Genomic DNA, 22,155 nt, shown 5'->3' with positions numbered 1-22,155 from the left:
ATTGATTAAAATATATGATGTTGATAGAAACAACTTGTAATCAGTGATAAGAGGAATAATTATAAATGCCAGGCTTGGGAATTGTCTTTGTACATTCAGAAAATGAGCCCTGGCATGTCAGTGCTCACAGAATACAAATTGAATGCTTAAAAACTCATAACTTTTAAAATTTCATTTAATTTCCAAAACCTCTAACTGGCTTAGATGTTTGCAGGAGGGCGTATGTCCTTTCAAGGAGGGGCTAAGCAGCCCCCCTGTTATTCTTTGATTTGACATCAGACATGAAAGTTTAATAAGCTGTTGTGAGACTATACTTTGTACCATATCTCTCTTACTAAATCACTCACTTTTCTTACTTCTCGAAAAGAACACAAGAAACACTTCTCTCATCCCCTTCCCTGCTCCTCACCAATCATCAGTATACAGTATACTGTATACAGTGTATACAGTTTATGTATTAATAAATACTTACTGTGCATATTATCAGGTGATCAAGACAACTTCCAGTAAAACATGGTAAAACTGTTACAGACCAAACTTGAATATCACTTATCTACCCAACTGTCACGCCTGGCCCTGTTTCCTGTCTGTCCTCGTGCCTGTGTTGTCCCACGTGACCCGTGCCCCTGTGTTCTGCCGGTGATTTTCCATTACCTCATGTCTCATTTGTAGCTCCACCCCTTCCCCAGGTGTTTCCACTCCCAGTGTGTTTCCTGTTATGTTAAAAAGCTTTCCTCTGTCACCTGTCCTGGTCGGTCTTTGCACTGTCTCCCGTTGTCTGTCTCTCTCTGCGTTTTCTTAGCCTCTCCGTGTTTCATTTGTCATTTCCCTAGGTCCTTGTTTAGTATTTATCTCTGTTTATTTCTAGTTCCCTAGTTTACTCCCTGTTTAGTTTTCTAGTTTATTCCCTTGCCCTGTTTAAGTTCATCCTGTCTAGTTTTATAGCCTCTGTTTCTTGTTTTTCTTTGTTTCTTGTTTACTTGTTTATTTGTTTATATTTATTTAATAAATTCGCCCTACCTGTGTTTACGTCCGCCTCCTCGTCTCTCTGCCTGGGTCAAATCCTGACACCAACTAAAATTCCCTTTTGTTTAAGTTTTAAATTTCCTAAAATGAAGGTAAAAATAAAAATGATTAACTCTTAGCTACATTAAATTAATTTAATTTGATATGACATATGACAGAACTGCGGTGGCAATAGACAAAATTTTTCAAAAATAATAATATGGATGCATTGTTGGCAAAAAAAATCAGTCCAATGACTCCAATTCCCATGATGCACAAGTACTCAATCCTTTGGACATGCCAGATCATGTGACACATCGGCGTTCCGGTTCACCATGATTCTAGAATGCTTACACCTGGACTCTGTAGTATAATAACCCCTGCTTCCTCTGTCTCATCGCCCGATATTGACTATTCTCTCTTGCTCTGTTTTGGACTTTCAGTGTATGACCTCCAGCTTGAAACACTTACTTTGGCTTTTGCTCTGCCTGCTTTTGATTACTCTTATCTGCCTAAATCCTTATTTGAAAAAAAAAATAGATATATTGTATTCAGGCTTGTCATTCCCGTGTTTGGCTCCCATGGTTGGTTCACCACTATCTGGTGGGAATGACATTTCAAATAAATTTGTTCTGTCTTGTATTCAATCTAAGATAAAATGTGATTAAAAATCCAAATGAAACGATTATAAGTCTAGATTAAATGTGGAAGTTCATATAATCCACCTCCTGTTAAAGATTGCTGATAGAAATGCACTGGAAGTGAAATTTTACTTGGCTTGCTGTTCCCCTTATAAAAGTGTGGTAGCGCACGCCCCACTTGCTCTATTGCTCCGAGACCTGTGGTTGAAGGTATTGCCTAACAACTACTCAATGCTTCAGAGAAAGCTCTTGAATAAAATTCTGATATTGTGGCCTGGATGTTAGCATATCATAAATATCAGGCATGCTTTTATGTGAACAGTGTCTGGGTCTAAGATGCTGCCCAGTGGCTGAGCTGCTTTTTTTTGTTACAGCTGTGTCATATTGGAACACATGGGTCCGCCAGTAGAGCTTGAAAAAGAATGCTAACTGTGCGACCCAGCCGACCCCTGGCTTGATACATGGCATTCTTCCAACCTTGAAAGAGCAGAGCAATTGTACTGTCATGGACCCCTGGCCCAAGATAGTGTGTAGCACAACTGGGACTTGAACTCCACAGTGCTAAGAACATCTCCTTATCTCTGTACTGGAGGAGCAGTGCCTTAGCTGCTGCCGAGGGCAGAAAGAGTATTTTTAGTCTCCGTCAAGTCTGTTTTGAACTTGACCAGGGTACATGGACACAGGCACACCAAGTGGATTGAAAAGGTTTTGAAGTACATTTTTAGTACACTGTTGCAGATCTCCGGTTTGCCCCAGACTCCTACATACCACTGAAGAACAGCTCAGATAACACAGTGTTCTGTTACCAGATCTGTTTCTCTCAGAACAGAAAAAAGAAAATGTGTGTGTGTGTGTGTGTGTAGACAGCACTGCAGTGCTTACATTTAAAATGTCAGACCAAGGTGCACCCAAACACACTATATTACACAATATATTTAAAGGTTTGTAGACACCTGCTCATCTCAAGTTTTATTTTCCAAAATAAAAAGTATTAATAGGGAGTTTGAGCCCCATTTGCTGCAGTAATAGCCTCTAATAATAACTGTTCTGGATGTTGAAACATCGCTGTGAGAATTTGGTTATGTTTACCCGCAAGAAAAGCTTTAGTGGGGTGAGGAACTGAAGTTGGATAATTACGTCTTGATTATAAACATCACTCTACTGGCGTCGAGTGGTCCAGCGGTCTAAAATGCTGCCACTATGAGCAGGAGGTCGCAGGTTCAAACCCCTGCTGATGCAACTTTGCTATCAGCTTCTGGCACCCAGAGGGAGCATAATTGGCCCTGCTCCCTCCGGGTGAGTAGATGGTGCTCTCTCCCCATCACACTCAAAGGTGGTGCTGGGCGGCACCAGGCGTCTGTGAGCAGATGTATCGGAACCTAGTCGCTGTGCTATCCTCCGAGCGCCGTTCAGGCAATGATTTATCAAAAGGGGTGACTGACTTTACACGTGTCGGAGGAGGCATGTGCTAGTCTGCATCCTCCTAGAGTCGCAGGTGCCACTGGTGATGGGGACCAAAGGGGTGGGATCAATTGGATAGCCAAAAAAAGCTAATAAATTATTTAAAAAAAATAAACACCACTCTAACTCAACTCAAAGATACATGATGGAGCTCATTAACTGCACCACAGCTCAATGCTGGGGTTATACCCCTCTAGCTGACAACTTCCATTGGGCATGGTGACCTTAGGCTCATGTATGGATCCAAAGAGTTTAATTTGGTGCTGTTTTTCAAGGTGTGCCTAACTGATTGCTTTTATTAGCAAATTAATGGATCTTAAAGCAGAAAAATCCTTATTTAGACTTAGGCCCAGTCTAATTTCCCCCCTGTGGGTATGGTGTCCCAGTTCTTGTTGGGACAGAGGGATGGAGTTAGGTGTTCTTCAAACAGTCTTATCAGAGAAGGAGACGTTATGAGAAGTTACCAGCAAGATGGCTGTGCAAGCAACCAAATATACTCACACATTTTTTTTTAAACAAGAATCTAGTAAATAGCTAACTATAGCTCCCCATTATCAAGTAATTAGGGGTTAAAGATAATAATTAATTGTTGCATTCTCTGCCACTCCTCTGCTATCACCACAGACTGGCAGTGTCACTGTGTCACAGAACACCACTAGTAGCATGCTAATGAAGCAGTGTTTCTTATTTATTCATTTATTTATTTATTTAAATGTTTTTCGGATTTACTATTTTTAGAGGAGAGGATTTTAACCACTTCAATTTCTAAGTCAGTTCTGAGGGAATGAGTGACACTCTAAAACAAGTGATACAGTACAAATGAGAAATAGGATTGGTCCTTAGTGTCCACAACCAGTTGGACCTATAGCGTATCTGTAAAGACGTTTTGGTTACACAAAGTTAATCCAGTTCAATATTCACAGAACACAAAGCGTGCCAGCACTGTGGTCTTATCTCTGACATTTGAAGCCTGTATCTCCGTCGCTTCATCTGATAAAGAATATAAAACAGGAGCAGAACAATACCTTCCCTTAGTTTCGGCACGGCAGGCAGAAAAGTTCAGTAAAAAAAGGAAAAGTCAACGATAGAATTAGGACATTCCTTGGCAATCAGTCTCCGTCATTGAGACTGTCATTCTAATCAGGACATACAACCTGGTCTTCTAAAATGATTATAGCTTATGGTGGAATCATAATGAAGACACATTCTTGAACAAGTCTATATTTAAAGTGATTGGAGGAACACAGGACAGGCATGCATAAGTAATGAGTGATTTTTTTTCGTGAGGTTGATGTTAAAATAATAATGAGAATTTTGTTTTTTTTGTCTTCTCCTGTGGTTGGAAATGAGATGGGAGGATTGTGCAGTCTGGTGCAGGTTCCAGAATAAATGTGTCCTTGCGAATGAATGACTTTACAGCACTTTATTCTTGAAGCGTGAAAGACATGTTTGGCTTAAGCCGTCCTCAGTGTCCTCTGAGACTTCGCATAATTGTGACTACATAAAACACAGTACAGTGCCTTAATGGAGGAGACTAAGTGTAAACTAAGCATGAAATCTAAGCGTCATGGAGATTATTGTGTTTGAGGTGGATTGTGGGTGATGGTTTCTGTATGGTATGAAAGTCTGAAGTGTAAAATCTTGATTAGGTTTGAGGGGTAAAGGCTCTCTGTGGGTGGCCAGTCAAGAGGTTAAAATGGGTGTCACATTGGCGTAGAAACCGTGGGGAGGTTGGGGGGGAGGAGGGGGGATGAAAATCAGAAGAAGGTGTATTTACACCCCCCCCCCATCCCCCAAAATGACACTGCAGAAAAAGTGGAAATTGTTTTAAAATAAACTTTTATTTTGAAAGCTTGCCGAAATCTGCACCCCCGCAATGAAAAGCACCCCCTCTCGTAAGCGCGTTTCTAATTAAAGTTGGCTAAAACAATTATCACCGCTTTTATCAAGAAGACGTAGATGCACGCTTCCAAGGGGGGGGGGGGGGGCTTTTTTATGGCAGGGGTGTAGATAAAGTTACAATCTTTTAATAAAAAGACACCATCGTAAGTAGTGCTCTCAGTAGAAAAAAATTAAAACACAACGCTACTGAGTTTTTAAAAAAAGAATGGAGAAAATTTAAGTATACAACAGAATTGACATGCCAATAGATAATACTACTACTACTAGTAATAATAATAATAATAATAATCCAATAAAAAAAATAATCCAATTATTTCAAATATTAGGTGATAACTGAACAACAGTAAATGTAATGTAGAGTAACATGTTTAGCAGAGCTAGTTGAGGGGCAAGACTGGAGGACTTTGCTCTGGACATTCAAATATATAATGTATAGCAAATTCAGGATGGAGTGCAGTGAAAAGATGCACTTCAGTGCCAAGCCCTAATAAGCACCGTTAAAGTCCTGATTCATTATTAGCTCTGCTAGACTCTGCAACACCTCCATCACCTCTGAACTCTCAGTGCACATCTCAGATCTATCAGAGGAGGTGAATGCGAAGCTCCAATATCACTCACAACCATCTAGACACTTCAGCAGCTGGAGGGTACGAGCAAAAGGCGACAGTGGGGTCATTCATCATGAAGAATCATGTCCATATGTCATCCAGGGACAAATATATAGTGTTGACCGCTAGTTCATGCGGTTTCAACTTTACTAAGTGAGAGCCAGGAGTGTGTTTGTGTGTCTGTGTGAGAGCTGAAGATAGCACTTTGAAATACGATGACTGAAGATAGCGAGAGACTACAGAGGGACAGCCTGTAGACTGCACATGGGCATGAAAAAAAAGAACAGAGTTGAGGAGTAGAACTCTGATGTTTCCATGTTCTCCTTGTGTCTGCGTGGATTTCCTCCAGGGATGCCAGTTTTTTCACCACAGTCTAAAATCATAAAAATCAGGTTTATTGGACACTTTAAATTGCAAAAAATATTGGATACCCTAAAAATCCCCCGGTGTTGTGAGTGTATGTGGGGGTGTGTGTGAAAGTGTGTATGACTGTATATCCAGATATGTATAGGCAGTCCTCCAGGTGGAAGGTTGTTTCTGGTTAAGAGTAGGCTGTGCACGATTGGCTGCTGCTTCTCGCTAGTGTGTGTTGGTTGGTTGGTTGAGTGCTAAATGTAAAGGCAGTGTGAATGTAAGTGAGTAAGTAAATAACCTCTGAAAATTGTTGACATTATTTCCTGCTATTACCACAATGGATTTAATGAAAAAAAGAAAAAAAAAGATTTGTGCAGACTTTTAACTTTAATAGAGGGGTTTAACAGGAAATATCTATTAACTGCTTAGGAATTACTGATGTTTTTTTACACGGTCCCTTATTTTCACAGGTTTAAATATGGAAAACCGGACAAATTAACATAATTAATTGTACAGTCCTGGCCCTGTTCCATGTCTGTCCAGTTCTGTCTCCATGTTTGTACTGCTCTCTCTGTGTCATGCCCCACATGGTTCTGTGTTCCTCTTGTGTCTCCACCTTAAATGTTTTTACCTGTGTTTCATTTGAAGCTCCACCCTGTTGTTACCTGTCTTCAGGTGTTTTTTACCGTTTCCTGTTTTGGTCTGACTGACGTAAACCCATACAGGAACCGACAAAGGAGAATGAAAACAGAAGGACTATACATACAGACGGATCAAAACAGGAAACGGGAAACACCTGGGGTCGGAGCTATGAATGAAACACAGGTGAAAACATTTAAGACACGGGAGGAACACAGGACCACGTGGGCATGACACAGGCACAGAGAAGGAAAGGTTAACAAACACAGAGAAAGCAGTAAAAACACAAAGACAGAACAGGTAGTGACAAATCTACTATTGCCTACTAAGAATGTCCCAAATTGTTGATTCTGTTACATTCATCATACTTATCAATCATTTACTGACTGCCTGAAGTGTGGAACCCATGGACACGCACAAAATGACCAAGTAAATATTTCTACTGTTTGTCCAATTTAGTTGTTTCTCCCAGGTCTTTGGTGTTGCAGAGCTCGCTCTTACCTTCCTTGTTTTTATGCTTCAAATTGTTAATTTAACCACTTTAAAGTTTAAGGTTATGTCTCAGTCATAAAAGCTGTATCTCTAATCCTTTGTTTTGTAGTTTATTTGTGTTTTTTTTATCCCAATGATGCCTCTTTTAATTGCATCAGCTGCTTGTTAGACCTAAAAAAAAAATCCCATTAACTGATTCCAAATACAAATTCAACTTTTGCTAACTTCACAATTCCAGAGCTTTTATCTACTTAATTTGCCATGAAATAATGAGAGAACAGGCCACACCTGACCATGAAACCTCTTATCAGTTAATTGTTCAATAAGTTTTGTGGCTGTAAAAATGGCAAACTATGTTACATACTTTATGTATTGGCAGAAAGCTTCTCCTGCCTTGCTTATCTAAACATATTAGTGAGGTGATACGTCCTGCACTGATGCCGCAGTGACGAACATGCAGACACAAAAGTGAGAATTCTAGCAGTAAAACTCACACGGTGCAGTTATACGAGTGTACCTGCAGGGGACAGCAATACACTTTAACAGAGACAAGAAAGAGAGAGAGAGTGTGTGTGTGTATGAGAGAGAGAGAGAGAGACAGAATGAGAGAAAGAGAGAGAGAGAGAGGGAGAGAGAGAGTATTGTCCATGCGCAGGTAATGTTCTCCAGTTGACCTTTAGAACTAGAGGGACCTTTCCAGAGAGAGGCTAAAACACTTTCTGAACGATCAGGGAATGAAGCCCAAACTTTGAATAATTAAACAATGCCATCATAAATTATAGAACACATCTGAGTGGAGGATCAGCGCAGTTAGTTAAAAGAATACAAATAAGAGATATTTCCTCTGGGTAGCAGAAACATGCTTTCAGTTTGAAAAAAAAGGGCATTTATACGAAGCTCATAATGGAAGATCAAGAGCAGCTTTATTAAAGTATTAATGCATTCCTGTCAACCACTGCATCTACAAGAATTTAAGCAGTTACATACTTTATAACCACTCAATTCCACCACGGTCTTCACAGCATTTTGTTGTTATATTCATCACAATAATAAGAATTTGGAACCAATTAGAATTTGTATTTCATACACAGACAAATGACAATTTAAAGGAAGTACCTGAATGAGTGAATGTGTGTTGATAAACTTAAAAACACATCTATTATTCTTCTCTTTTATTCTTTTTCTGAAGGGTGGCATGGTGGCGCAGTGGGTAGCACTTCTGCCTCACAGCAAGATGGTCTGGGTTTGATTCCCGGCTGGGGCGACCTGGGTCTTTTTGTGTGGAGTTTGCACTTTTTCCCCATGTCTGCGTGGGTTTCCTCCGGGTGCTCCGGTTTCCTCCCACAGTCCAAAGACGGCACGTTTAGGCTAATTGGAAGTTGGATTAAATTGCCCCTAGGTGTGTGTCTGTGTGTCTGTCTGCCCTGCGATTGATTGGTGGCCTCTCCAGGGTGTATCCTGCCTTCTGCCCGATGCCAGCTGGGATAGGCTCCAGCCCCCCTTTGCGACCCTTAACAGATAAAGCAGTTGACGATGAGTGAGTGAGTTCTCCTGACTAAATAACAAGTGTCAGCCCTGTCAGATGGCTAGTGCCAGTCTCTTCAGCTGGCTAGAGTTCATCCTTAATGCCATATTTCAGATTTTTCTATCTTTAATTTAATGGTGTCCAAGTGTTCCATCATCTATTTCATCTATTCATCTTCTGAATCTTGCATACACAGAAATCCTGTACATGATGTGTCATCATGTACAAGAATAGAGGAGTATCAGGGTTTCTCTGTCTTTCTCCTGAAAAGAGCAAAGTTTAGCATGATGTCAAGGACAAGGCAGTAAAGTGGTAAAACAATCAAGCAGCATTAGTGTGACCTGGATCCTGCTCTTACCATTTATGGAGCAGTGGTAACTCAGTGTTTACAGCACTGGGTTATGGGTTTAATACCCAGGCTGCTCTGTACGTGCTGCAGAAAAGGATGCCCACAGCTCTGGGCACATGTACTTATAGTATCACTGTGTGTGTGTGTGTGTAAGTGTGTGTCTGAACACTAGTGTGTATGTGTGTGTTCACTCCATGGGTGGGTTAAAAGCAGAGGCCAGAATCCATCTGTGCTTAACACAAATGGTGACCGTGATTGTCTTGTCCTTGTCTTTGGCTTCTTCTTGGACGTGGAACAAAGGATTAAAATGGACAGAATCTATTTCAAGAGGGTGTAGAATGATAAAATCCCAGCTTTGATTGATGCTGTCCTTAAAGCAAGGAGACAAGCAACCAAGATTTGTTGGAAAATGATGCATGTGGTTATTTTGTTCTGATAAGCTTCAAAATAAGCAGTTAACATCCCACCGTGCTCTTTGGCATGTATACAAACGCCGAGCAGCCCCATTTGATTGATGTTGGATCAAGACAGCAAGGGGACATTGAAAGAGTGTTCATTATTGAGGCATTGATGGCAGGAGCTTTAGCCACACAGACTGCTCGATTGGCCAGTGTTTCAGTAGGAGCAGTGACTAAAGTGACATCTGACAGCTTTACATCTATGAGAAAGACATCAGTTAATAGGGTTGAAAAAGTCTACATTTAGTGAGCATGGTCCTGCTCTATAAGTGGGTTAGTGCAGGTCTGAATGGTTAGTAAGGTCTCTGGTTGGACCCAAACCATGCTAATGAAAAAAACAGAGGAACAGGGTCATTGGGCCCATTTGCAGTGGAGGCTTTTGCACTGGTTTGGTTTGGGGACAACCAGTGACCTTATTACAGTTTTTTTTTTACAGTTCTTCTGTTGTTTTGTCTGTAAAACACTATACATGCAGCTGTGTGATGGTTGGTATGTACACTCTCTACATTGTTTTGTGGGAAAATAAAATATTTTTTTTTGTGTTCAATAATGTGGTTATAAAATATGGTTTGGGTCCAACCAGAGACCTTATTAACCATACAGGCCTGTACTGTTTTCTTGTGAATGAAATTCCTGCACTATTACAGTTTTCTCAATTGCTTACATACAAATACTGGTACTTGAAAAATAATGAAAAGATGCAACTTACGCACCAACACTCTAAACCAATACTACTAAACTACAAGCACAAAACACAATTTTTCAAAACACTACACACAATTTGCATGAAGAAAATCTCTTCTTTTACAAGGAACAAACTGTTATTCAATTCTCTAAAGGTAATTACCCTTCCATTCACACTGACTCGTCACAGCGGCAAACACCTGTCACACAGATTTACAATTAGCAATCATAGCTTTAGCATGAAAGGGAAACAGGTGATGCGGCATTGTTTCATTTTTACTGTAACTGTATATAGTCAATTCTTCTGTTGTTTTGTATGTAGAACACTGTACATGCAGCTGTGTGTTGGTTGGGATGCACACTGTCTACATTGTTTTTGTGGGAAAATAAAATATATATATAAATATATATTTTTGTATAAAAACAATATTCTAAAAATATTCTACAACACAATTATGTATGTAATGTCTGTAGTACATATAGCACCATAACCATAAGTAATTATGATGAATTGAAAAAAGGTGTTTTTTTTATTCATCATAGTGTTTTACTTTGAGCACATCAGTGTTCAACTGGTTCCTATAAATTACTGTTCATATGATGGGTTGTGTGTGCCATCTGAAAGGAAAACACCATTTTGAGATAAGAGAACATTGTTTTGAATGTAAAGTTTCATTGTTCCGGAGAATTGAGGGGTTTTGCTCATTGTGTGTTTGTGTGTGTTTTATTTGTGTGTAGAGTTCTGAGAGTATGTGTCATGCTAGGGTTACATAATAAAGAAACAGGCCACTGACCGCTGTATGAATGGGATTTCTCAGAATGGTAATCGTGGTGCCCGTTCAAGGATTAGGTCCCGCCCTTCTGCAAAAAGAGCCAATCAGCTTAATGGTTTTGCTGAGAGTGGAGGAGAATCAGCATGCTAGTGGGGAGATGTGCACAAGTGCAGTAGCCATAACAAACCAAGTTTTATTGTGCATTATTGACTTAAACGGTATATACTGTTAATGATGTTTTTATCAGATTTTATCAGTGATTTGAAAAATGTTTTGAAATGGTAATCCAATGTTAGGTTTCCATTATTTTGTCTTTCCCCATTTAAGCAAATGGAAGGTTGGTCTTGCATGACTTGATATAAGTGCCTGGCTGCGTTGCAAAGATTGCCGCAGAGTGAACATACTTGCCTATTAGGAAAAAATCTCTCAAAATCTCAACTTACATTGTAATAATGATAAATATAAGATTTATTTTACAGCCCTACTCCACAGGATCACTGAATAGTTTTATGACAGCAAAAATATCTGTGTAACTTAATATATTGTGGCCCAGATCTGGCCAAGTTTTGTCATATGCAATGCTAAATTGATTATAAAGCATGGCTTGGAAACATTCACACCTGCGTATGTTGCATATGTGTATGTGTACATGTATGTATGTACATGTGTATACGTACATATGTATATATGTATATGTATATGTTTATGTATGTATTAGGTATTTTATTTCTGTCTGTAAAGCACTTTGTAAGTTGCTCTAGAAAGGTGCTATATAAATAAAGCTTACTTACTTACTTGTTGCGAGGTGATATCTTGTAAGTGAGGTTGAACACTGTCCAGCGTGCTCATGGCAAGACAACATGAATTATTGAAGTTTGAGTGGACAGCACAGTGGATGACCAGGGATGTCTAGCTAGATTTCTCTGTGCAAACAGACAAGTGACTCTGTGAGGAGGGCGAGATAACTGAGTTAAAGGCAGGAGATGGAGTGGTGGAGGGTGGTGAAAACTTGTGATGATACGGACGTGAAGTGCAGGGTATTAATATGATGTTAGATTTGAAGAGGAAGGTGCTTTTTACAGGACAACAGGATCCATCATTATAAAAGCTTAGCTTTGAACAGTTTTTTTTTTCTTAAAACACATAGCAAATCTGACATACAAATAGACACTGTAAAGCTTTCTCAAGAAAAATAAATGTAAGAAAATTCTTAGTAATAAACTGATGAATGAGGCCCGTGTTTATAGTGACGTTTTTATAAAAACTGGAATCCTCACAGTTTTCCCTGGCCACTGTAATACATCACTATCAGGTAAAACCAAGCAGTACTTAAACCCAAGAACAGCTTAACCAAATCCCAATCACACAACAGTCTGAAAAAAAGAGGAAGAGAGAGAGAGAGCAAAAGAAGAGAGAGTACGACGCCTGACGTTGTTTCTTTGGCCTAGATTTTGTGCAGCGAAGCACAGAAGGCTTGGCGAGGATGATAGACATGAAGAGAGAGGAGGAAAAAATAAAGAAATAACACATATCCTCAATTAAATGATAACCACTTATGCCCTCTCCTCTTCAGTCCTCTCAGAGAGAGACCGCTGGGGCAGGGGTAATTGGAGAAAAGGGGATAATTGAAGGAAATGTGTGCGAAGGATTATTTTTTTCATGAAGATCATGAATTAACATGCCTTTATTGGGGAAAGGTGACCCTGCAAGCATGTGGGATTGTATAGTTTGCAAGTGTGCATATGCATGTGAGGCTGGGAAGGAAGACCTCCTCTCCTACCAGTCCGCAATTGATTTTCTGCTTTACAGGAAAACATTTTTGATGAATGTGGGCAACAGTCCCACTGAATGCATTCATCAACCCCCCTACCACACACACACACACGCACACTGAGGCAGGAAATCATCCCACTAAATCATAAACTTTGCTTAAGTTGGCTTACCAACTCTACAACTTTCTGACGCCTGCTGTCTGCACCCCCCCATCCACGCCCCCAACCCTCGGCTCCTTGCTGGACTTGTGCAGTTTGACACAAGTCATAATCAAAAAGATCCTGCAGTGACAGAGCTGGTTGCTTTACCATAAGGATGGGAGGGTGTCTGCGAGTGAGGCTGATGCCCTGCTATCCCTGCCCCATCATCGCTCAATCTGTTTGCTGATTAGTTAGCTTGTCCGTTGCTAGGCTACAGAGCGACACTAATAAGAGAGGAAGTCTGTAGGAGGCCCAGAGATCCAGAGATAACGAGAGAGAGGAAGAGACAGAGAGAGAGACAGACAGACAGAAAGAAAGAGAGAGAGAGAAAGAGAGATTTGACCGAGCTATAGTAAGCTTAAGCTAAAGGCAGCAGTGGAAAAGTGAGAGGAAAGAAGATAAAAGCAAAGGACGGAGCGAATGTGCGAAGGGGTGTAAACCCCCAGCTCGCTTCGGGGGCATAAATGAAACACATGTGACACCTAATGAGACAGACTGAGATTTACTGAGACATTAAGAGACGTAATGAGAAGATGTGAGTCTAACTAATCTCAGTGGGACCAGCGTGCGTTCTTACATAAGCCTTAACAAAAGAGGACTATTACCCAGCATGCCCTGTGTAATGGCATCATTAAATATGATTAAATTAGAAGAAGTAAGAAGTCTACAGGACTGATTTGCCTGGTGCCATTCCTTCATTCAGACCATGTGCATGAGTAATTCACCTCCTCTACTTGCCAATTCCACTCTGAAAGAGGAAGAAACACAAACATCATGTTTACTGTATGTCCATATTGAACACTACATGCCAATGCTGAGTCATTTTCTGAAGGTCAGCTGACAAAGCTTTGGGTTGAGTAGATTTTTTTGAAAAAAAAAAAAAATTGTGATAAACAACTTGGTAGCATCCTGAATGAACAGGGCATCTCTGAAATCACAATTTAAATCTGTGAAAGTAAAAGTGAAAGTGTAAAAGTGCAGGTGATAGTTCAGCAAAGCATGTAAGGGTTTAATAACAGCTTTAGAGGGGTTAGTATTTGTAAAATTATATTAATAACAATACAGGAGAATGGAAGGATGTTTGACCATTACTACAGAGGAAACTAACGTCAATATACAGACCAATAAGAGCTAAGAAAAAGTATACATGAAATTGGCTAAAAGTGTACGCCAAGAAATACTGAACATCGGATGGAACTTTGTACTACCATGTACTTGAAGAAGAACTGAGAAAGCAGCCTAGTCACAGCTACTTTCATGTTGATTTTCTCTATTATGAAACTTTTAAAAATATAATAACGGACAGTAAGAATTATATACCATACTCTACTGTGGATAGGGGAAGGTTGAGCTTACTTTAAAAATATCTGTGGTTTTATTAGCCATTACTTATAGCTAATATTAAGTAGATACCATGGCATTGGGTCAAAGTGTGCTTGTAATCAAATGTATGTGTATTGTTTTATCATTAACAATTAACTAATATTTTTTTACCAAATTAGCTTTGCCTGATATTTGTGCAAGTAGCTGATATTGTTAAGTGGAAGTTGGTGGCTTCAATTGGATCAAGGAGAACACATTAGTAAAAATACATCATGTTTATGATATTAAAATGTATCATGTTCCCAAACATCAAGTTGTCTTAAAATGTATATGTAAATACATACTTGTTGCAAAAGCAAATGTAAAGTATAGGAAAAACAGGATTGCTTAATGTGCCATATATTGCTTACACACACACACACACACACACACACACACACACACACACACACACACACACACACACACACACACACACACACACACATATATATATATATATTTACATCTCAATGAAAAGAGACCACTAGAAGAGACCACTTCAATTTCTGTTTTTTTTTCTGAAGTTTTAATAGTTCAGAAATCAATATTTGGTGTATTAACCCTGGTTATTAATCACAGTTTTCATGCATCTTGGCATGTTCTCCTCCACCAGTCTTACTCACTGCTTTTGGATAACTTTATGTCACTCCTGGTGCAAAAAGTCAAGCAGTTCAGCTTGATTTGTTGGCTTGTGATTATCCATCTTCCTCTTGATTATATTGCAGAGGTTTGCAATTTGGTAAACTCAAAGAAACTCATCATTTTTACGTATTCTTTTATTTTTTTTTAGAGCTGTATGTATGTAAATAAATACTCAGATACATACAGAGTGCTAAGATTTTTTTTTGCACGACCTGGACCACCTGTAGAAATAGCTAGACCAAACCATATGTTTGTATAGCCCATAATAATCCACAGTAGTTGATTGGTTAATACATCCACTAGTCCAATATTCTTCCTTTCAGACGACAGAAGAATTAACCTGAAATTGATGGTGTTCATCTCCCCTCCCTGTGTTTAACAGTGCAGGTGTTTGTGAGCAGGGAAAGAGCAAGGGCTCTTTAGTCCCCCAGAGTCAGAAGAAGGGTGATTTGGGCTGGAGAGTGACTGTAAGAGCACTTTTGTTACACCAGTTCAGCCCAGGCATAATGTTAGTTATCATGTTTCATTATGTTTTGAGTATAAAAAAAGCCTTCCTTACTATCCCAGTCAAAATGACACGGACCACCCACACTATCATTTTACCACATACTGTCCATTAGTAAACCAATCATAAGAGCAGGCTTTATTGTTTATATGGACGGCATATTTACTCGAAACAGTGATATATTAATGTTTCCTTTAATTAAATGTGTACCACACATGGAAATAACTATGTTGATGTATTATAGAACTTCTCATTAATGTGTAAATGATGTAGATGCTTTTGTAAATTATGTTCACATTAGTAAAGTCTATTCAATGCATTGCTTTATTTTCTTTTAATGCTGTTGAGATGTAATCATTCCTCACAGATCTACAAATCATCACCACCAGCAGCACCTGCATGCCTGTTTAGTAGTAGCTGAAGAGAATCATAAGCTCCACTCATTTTAATAGGAAGTACCTATTATATGTAAGCCAAGCCATACAAATTAAAGAGCTACAAAGGGTAATTTGTTTAATGCCATAATAAAACAACCATGTTTGTAAAAGAGATAAATCAGTGTAAATAACTTTTTTTTAAGATTTAAAGAAGTTTACAGAGGGAAGGAAGAAAGAAAGGAAGGATAGAAGAAAGGATGAATGTGATCTTGTGAATATAATAAAAAATGAAAGTTATTTATTTTATGGCATTAAACAACGAACCCTTATAGCACAGTTACTTTTAATAATTCTGTCTGATACGATACAAAAATATGAAATAAATAAGATAAGAAATAATATATGAACCAGTGGCATAAACAATAAATTTCACATGACTCTTAAAATAACATGGAAGAACGTGCCTGAAGCTCCTTCTTTTAATCTAACAACCTATACATATGTTTTTTATCTTGTTCACACATCACAAGTCTTTGCAACCCTTCATCACACTGTCTTCTACCTTTTGACTTTGTTCTCTCCTTCCTGACTTCACTTATGAGAGAAGAGGGAGTGGCTTCCTACTACACTGTAAAAAACACAACTTACACTTAAATTATAGCAATGTATTGCCTTTATTTTTTTCTTGTTAAAAATTGGTCTGGCTAAATAATCTGTTTTGGTGAAATTTACAAATTGTACAATTACTCTGCACATGCTCATTTAACTCTTTATAGTTAAATAGGGTCTACTGAGCAATTCTGCAGGGGGTTTCACCTGATGTTGGTCACACTATTTGCATATAGGATGTGTCCTCTCACACATCTTCTCTCACTACCTATCAAAGTAATCATTCTTTGCAGTCTACTACCTTCTCTTTGACTTATGTATGTGTCATGCAATAGTTAAATGCTTGGCCTCAGTGTTAAAGGCTATAAGAGCAAGTTGCTTTGTTTTGTGTTGCTGTGACTATATGCTGACTGTCTGGGTCCAGCTGGTCACATTTGCTTTACTGAAAGCTTATATGACTGACAATAAGACAGATATGTAACAGTCATAAATTCTTGCTTCTCAGTTGATAACTTAAAAATAACAAAAAATATAATGTTGTGTCTACTAGATCAATTACAGTTTTTCCCAAATGTTTACACAAAAAATGTGGAACTATGCACACAAATCCAAAAACATGAAGCTCATGTGTCAACATTGTGACTCCAAACGGCTAAACTCTAAACACAATTTTATATGTTCTCACTCAAATATCATTCTAAATCACAGCTTTGCAAATCACTAAACACAAATTTCATCATTTAGAACACCTTGTTCACCTGAGAATCACTGACCTTCAAAAACAAAACCTTAATTATCAAGTATTCTCACACATGTTGCAGCTATATAAACTTAATTAGAAGAACATTTCAATCATTTGTCAGAATATAAAAGAGGCCTCACGTGACTGATACAGCCATACTATGTAGTCATCTGGGATAATGTAAGTTTCTACTGGGCAGCTCTGGTCAATGATTGGTTCTCTAAATCCACAGTTTGTTGTGCTGCACCTTCCACCATATTCCCCATCTCTCAATCCAATAGAGGAATTATTTTCTGCATGGAGGTGGAACGTGTTCAAACGCAGACCCCACGAGCGTGTGGCTCTACTTCATGTAATGGAGGAGGCATGTGATGACATCCACACAGATGATTGCCAAAGATTGATTTGCCATGCAAGGCGTTTTTTCCCCGCTGTTTGGCGAGGGAGAATATTGCAGCTGATGTAGATGAGATCTTCTTGCCTGACCGAGATCAGGGGTCTGATGAACAGTGATCTGTTTCTTTGCATTTTACAATAAATACATTTTTGTGTCCTCTTTGTATGTGAATTTTCTTTATCATGTTTCTCATTGTGAAAATTACAGTTTTGCAACATTTTACATACAGTACATATAGCTTATATTTGTGTAGTACTGTAAATGGGGGGGTCCTACACCACACCAAATAAATAAAAACAACAGAAAGCCAACATATTTCCATGGACTTGTCTGCATTTGAATTTGTACAGCGGCCTCATGAAGTCAAAAACACAACCAAATACTTCTGATAATAGTGCTTTGAATTTATCTTGTCAGTGTGTATTTGATGCTCTGTAAGAGATAAGCATAAAATATCTGTGTGTGTTGTTTTGGTGGAAGGAATCAGTTTTGCTGGAGATTTGTAGAGTTTCAACAAAGGAGTTAATCATTTTCAGTTTGTGTTTAGAGTTTTGAGAAACTGAGCCAAGTTTTTAGAAATGCGTTTAAACATTTGGGAAAAACTGTAACAGAACTTTATTTTTTAGTTGATCCACATTTTAATAGATCTTAAAATAGGCTAACTAAAAACAAATTGGAGAGATTTTATTTGACGTTTTTGTACATATGAATGTCATGCCTGCTTGAAGACTCTGTAGTTCAAAACTCAAACTTTTCCATTCCCATCTATGGACACACCCCGGTCTGGAACTACAGTCCCCACCATGCATCCACCAGTGTCATGTGTCTGGACTCAACCAATCCTGTCTCACTTACTCGTTCGTCATCACCAGATTTTTAGATTGTGTTCAGGTGTTTGTAATTTACTCATATATATAAACACGTCTGTTTGTTACGTATTTTGCGAAGTATTTTTCTCTGTTTATCAGCGATATACTGAGAGTTTACTTTCTGCCTGTATTATCTGTGTATGACCCGTGTTTTCTCTTTTGACTATGTTTTTTTCCTTCTGCTCTGTTTGTATCTGTGATTTTCTGGTTTGTTGAATGCTGCTTTTGGCTCATGGTTTCGTTTTTGGTTTGTGATTCGGCTCTAATGTTTTGGCTCATTCTTTTTCTGGTTTTGACCCACGCTTGTTATACGACTGCGCTCTTTGTTTAGGTGCCCTGTAATAAAGCCTTGTTTAGTTTTTACAGCGAGCGTCTAACTCACGTCTGTAGTTTTACAATTAAAGGTAAATGATGTGAATTAAAGATTTTTTGTTGGCACCACTGGTGTTTTATTTTTCGGCAAAATCTTGAAATTTTGAATTTTCTAAACTTTTTTTCTTAACGGTGTACAAGCAAAAGCCACCAGTACACAATACCAAAAAGTTATCTGAGTTCTCTCCCCTCTCATCAAGCTTCTCTCAAATACAGTATGTTGAGGGCATGTTTGGAACTAGCAAAGTGCCTATAATACAACAATTAAAAAGACTAAAAGAAATGAAGTTTGAGAAAATAAACTTTCATTAAATTTTTTATAAAATATAATTGAATCAAAGTTTTCGAAGAACTTTTAAATAAGAGAGAAACCAACTTTTTGGCACCAGACAGGATGTAAAATATTTGTCTGCTACTTCTTGCCAGGCATGTCCAATCAGTCTAGCCCCACCTCTTCTACGAGCATATTGCTGTCCAGTGCTGAGGGTAGTCCTGTGTTTCTGAGGGATGATATTTAGCTAACAAACACCTTTAGAATCAGCTCCTCAACATGACTGTACACTTTAATCAAAACCAAAGCCCTATTTTCCTTTCTGCATCTCATCTCAAGGCCTGTCCACTCCAATCATCTTTTTTTCATTTCCCTTTTTAGTATGAAAAGAAGTAAATCTGGTCCATAAAGCCGACTATTCTTCCCTCTCCGCTCTCTCTCCCCATCACTCTCTCTCGCTCTCACATATACACAAAGGTGAGATGCACACCCACTCTGCTTGCATTTCTTGCTTGCTGACAGGGAAGACAAGCTGTTGACAGCTAACAGGCGCACCTGCCACTGACTTCATTGCACTCTCACCTCACATTCTCTCTCTCTCTCTCTCTCTCTCTCTCTCTCTCTCTCTCTCTCTTTCTCCCAATTTCTTGTTTCACCTGTTTCTCCTTCTCTCTCTCTCCTTGCTTTCCTTCTCGCTTTTCCGTCACCTGCCTCTCTTGCGTCTCTCTCGCTCTGTCTCGGTGTTGGAAAGGCAGACAGCTTTACTGTGTCTATAAACAGAGCTGCACATCTGACAGTATTCTATTCAAATCTGACAACTCTGAGTGAGACCCTGTCACACACTCTTACAGGGAGTGACCTTTATTGCATCAGAATCTTCTTCGACCGTTTTGACACTGAAAAACACCTTCAAACACCCGCAAACAATTGCTGACTCAAACCAGCTGTAAACTGTTCCACAACAGCAGCCACTTAGATTTACAATGCACCACAGTTTCTCAGTTTTTTCTTCCGTTTTCTGTTGAGTTCTTCTGGTTTTTGGTAAAAAATAATTTTGGTGAAATATTTAAATACTTGACCAAGTAATTGTTCTTTGATTTGTAAAATAAAGTCAATATGATGGAAAATCTGTACTGTTTTAACCCTTCTGCTTGCCTTAATTAGTGTAATTAACATATAATAAACAAAAATAAACAAATAACTAAATAAGAAAAACTAAAACTATATTAAATGTTATGTTTTAATGTTATATAAAGCTATTATGTCTAATATGTTGGTCTTTCAAAAATAGTAGAGTAGTAAAACAATAAAAAAAGTTTGAACATGTCCTTTTTTTTATGAAAAACGAGTGATTATCCTGATTGAATCATTACCTGTTAGAGGTAAGGAACACAACTGCACTAAATATTGATGAAATAATTAGCAATGTAGTTAGTAATAAAATATTCACACTGCTTGTTTGGATTTTTCTGAATAAATATTATTTTGAATAATTATTATTTTGGACATAATTAAACATGCACTGGATCAAATTGACTTTGCTCTTCCTGAAAAATGAACATAACAGGAGGGTTAAGTTACGCATCATTTAAGGAAAAACAAACATTCTTGCAGATTTGTTGAAAAAAGGCCTGAATCAAAGCAGCTTTAGTGCATTTTCACGCTTAAACAATTTGGTTTAATTCTTCCCAAGCGTGTGATTTGGTGTCACCTCTGACAAAATACAGACCTGTTTTAAAACTGCTGGAATGCAGATGCACACAAATTCACACCCAAGATGCTATTAAAGGTGTACTTTCGCTAGATACCGTTTAAACCCTTTTTGAAATACAATAGGTCACTCTGAGTTAAATATACATGCTGCACATGATACACATAAAACTGTTCTTCTACCCCTGGTGAAAAAAATCTATACTTTATTGTGCTTAAAAAATGTCTAAGTATGCTGTAAATATACTAACAGATTTATGTGCTTACTTAAAATATATTAAAGGTACATTGATATTATGCTTTCTTTAAATGTTTGAAAGTAAACTTTAATCATACTTTTTAAAACAGACTACTATGAAGTACACTTTTAGTTTAATGTAAATTATACATTTTTAGCAAAGTGTGTTAAAAGCATCTGTTACAGTAGTTCAGCCAATCAGAGGTGAGACGTTGCATGTCATGAATATTTACAACTAAGATCCGAAATCCTGCGGTTTATCCCCGCCCAATCCTTCACCCAGCTTAAACAGCCTAAACACAAAAAACAGCTCACAGGGCATTTATTCATACTTTATGACCTTAGTGAAATTAATGAAAAGCATTGAAATGAGACCTTTAAAACAGACACAAATCTGATCTCTCAAACCACTTCAGGAGGTGATCTGAGATGATTTAAGCAACAAGTTATAGCAGTGTAAACACAGCCGTCTGTCTCCAAAACTCATTCCTCAAAAAATCTCCTCCCAGTTCAATCATACCACCAGTAATAATTGTCACCTAACATGCAACAAGCAGATTTACGTATTCTATCACACACATGATGATGTTAATGATGGGTTGAGTATGGATCCAGTATAAAGCCCTGAGAAGCTCCAGTGTTCAGCACCTGAGGTGAGGAGTAGTGCGTTTGTTTGTACCAGGTCTGACTGGCTAAGAACAGCCTGACATTTAGTCCAGAAATCCAGGTGCAGAGATGCTGGTTGAGGTCCATATTCTAGAGCTTGTACTTTTTTTTTTTTTACGACTGGGGGGGGGGGGGGGGGTGGGGGTAATTGGTAAATTACGTATAAGACCATCAAATACGCTACGTTTAAGACCCAATAATTTTTTTTTATAAATTGACATGGGTTTCTTCAAAAGTAAAAGGGCTTTATCAAACACCCTGAGAAAGGTGCATCACGATGTCTGTTGCTATCAACAGTCTGTTTGCATCCACACACCCACACAGTTTTTAATTTTCATTGTGTTGCTGCTGTCTGAGTTGCATGGGACTTTGGGAAGCTTCAGTGGTCATTGATGTCATTAATGTTATGGTTGATTCCCTCTTCTCATTTATGTTTTTTTCAAGAGGCATGCATTCGGGTGTTTTCATCTGATGTTAGTGACTGAGAGTAACATATTTAATGGGTATAATTCACCTGATATTAGTGTT

Source organism: Astyanax mexicanus, chromosome 1 (assembly GCF_023375975.1).
Source record: "Astyanax mexicanus isolate ESR-SI-001 chromosome 1, AstMex3_surface, whole genome shotgun sequence".
Lineage (NCBI taxonomy): Eukaryota > Metazoa > Chordata > Actinopteri > Characiformes > Acestrorhamphidae > Astyanax > Astyanax mexicanus.
This window is presented reverse-complemented; position numbering follows the sequence as displayed.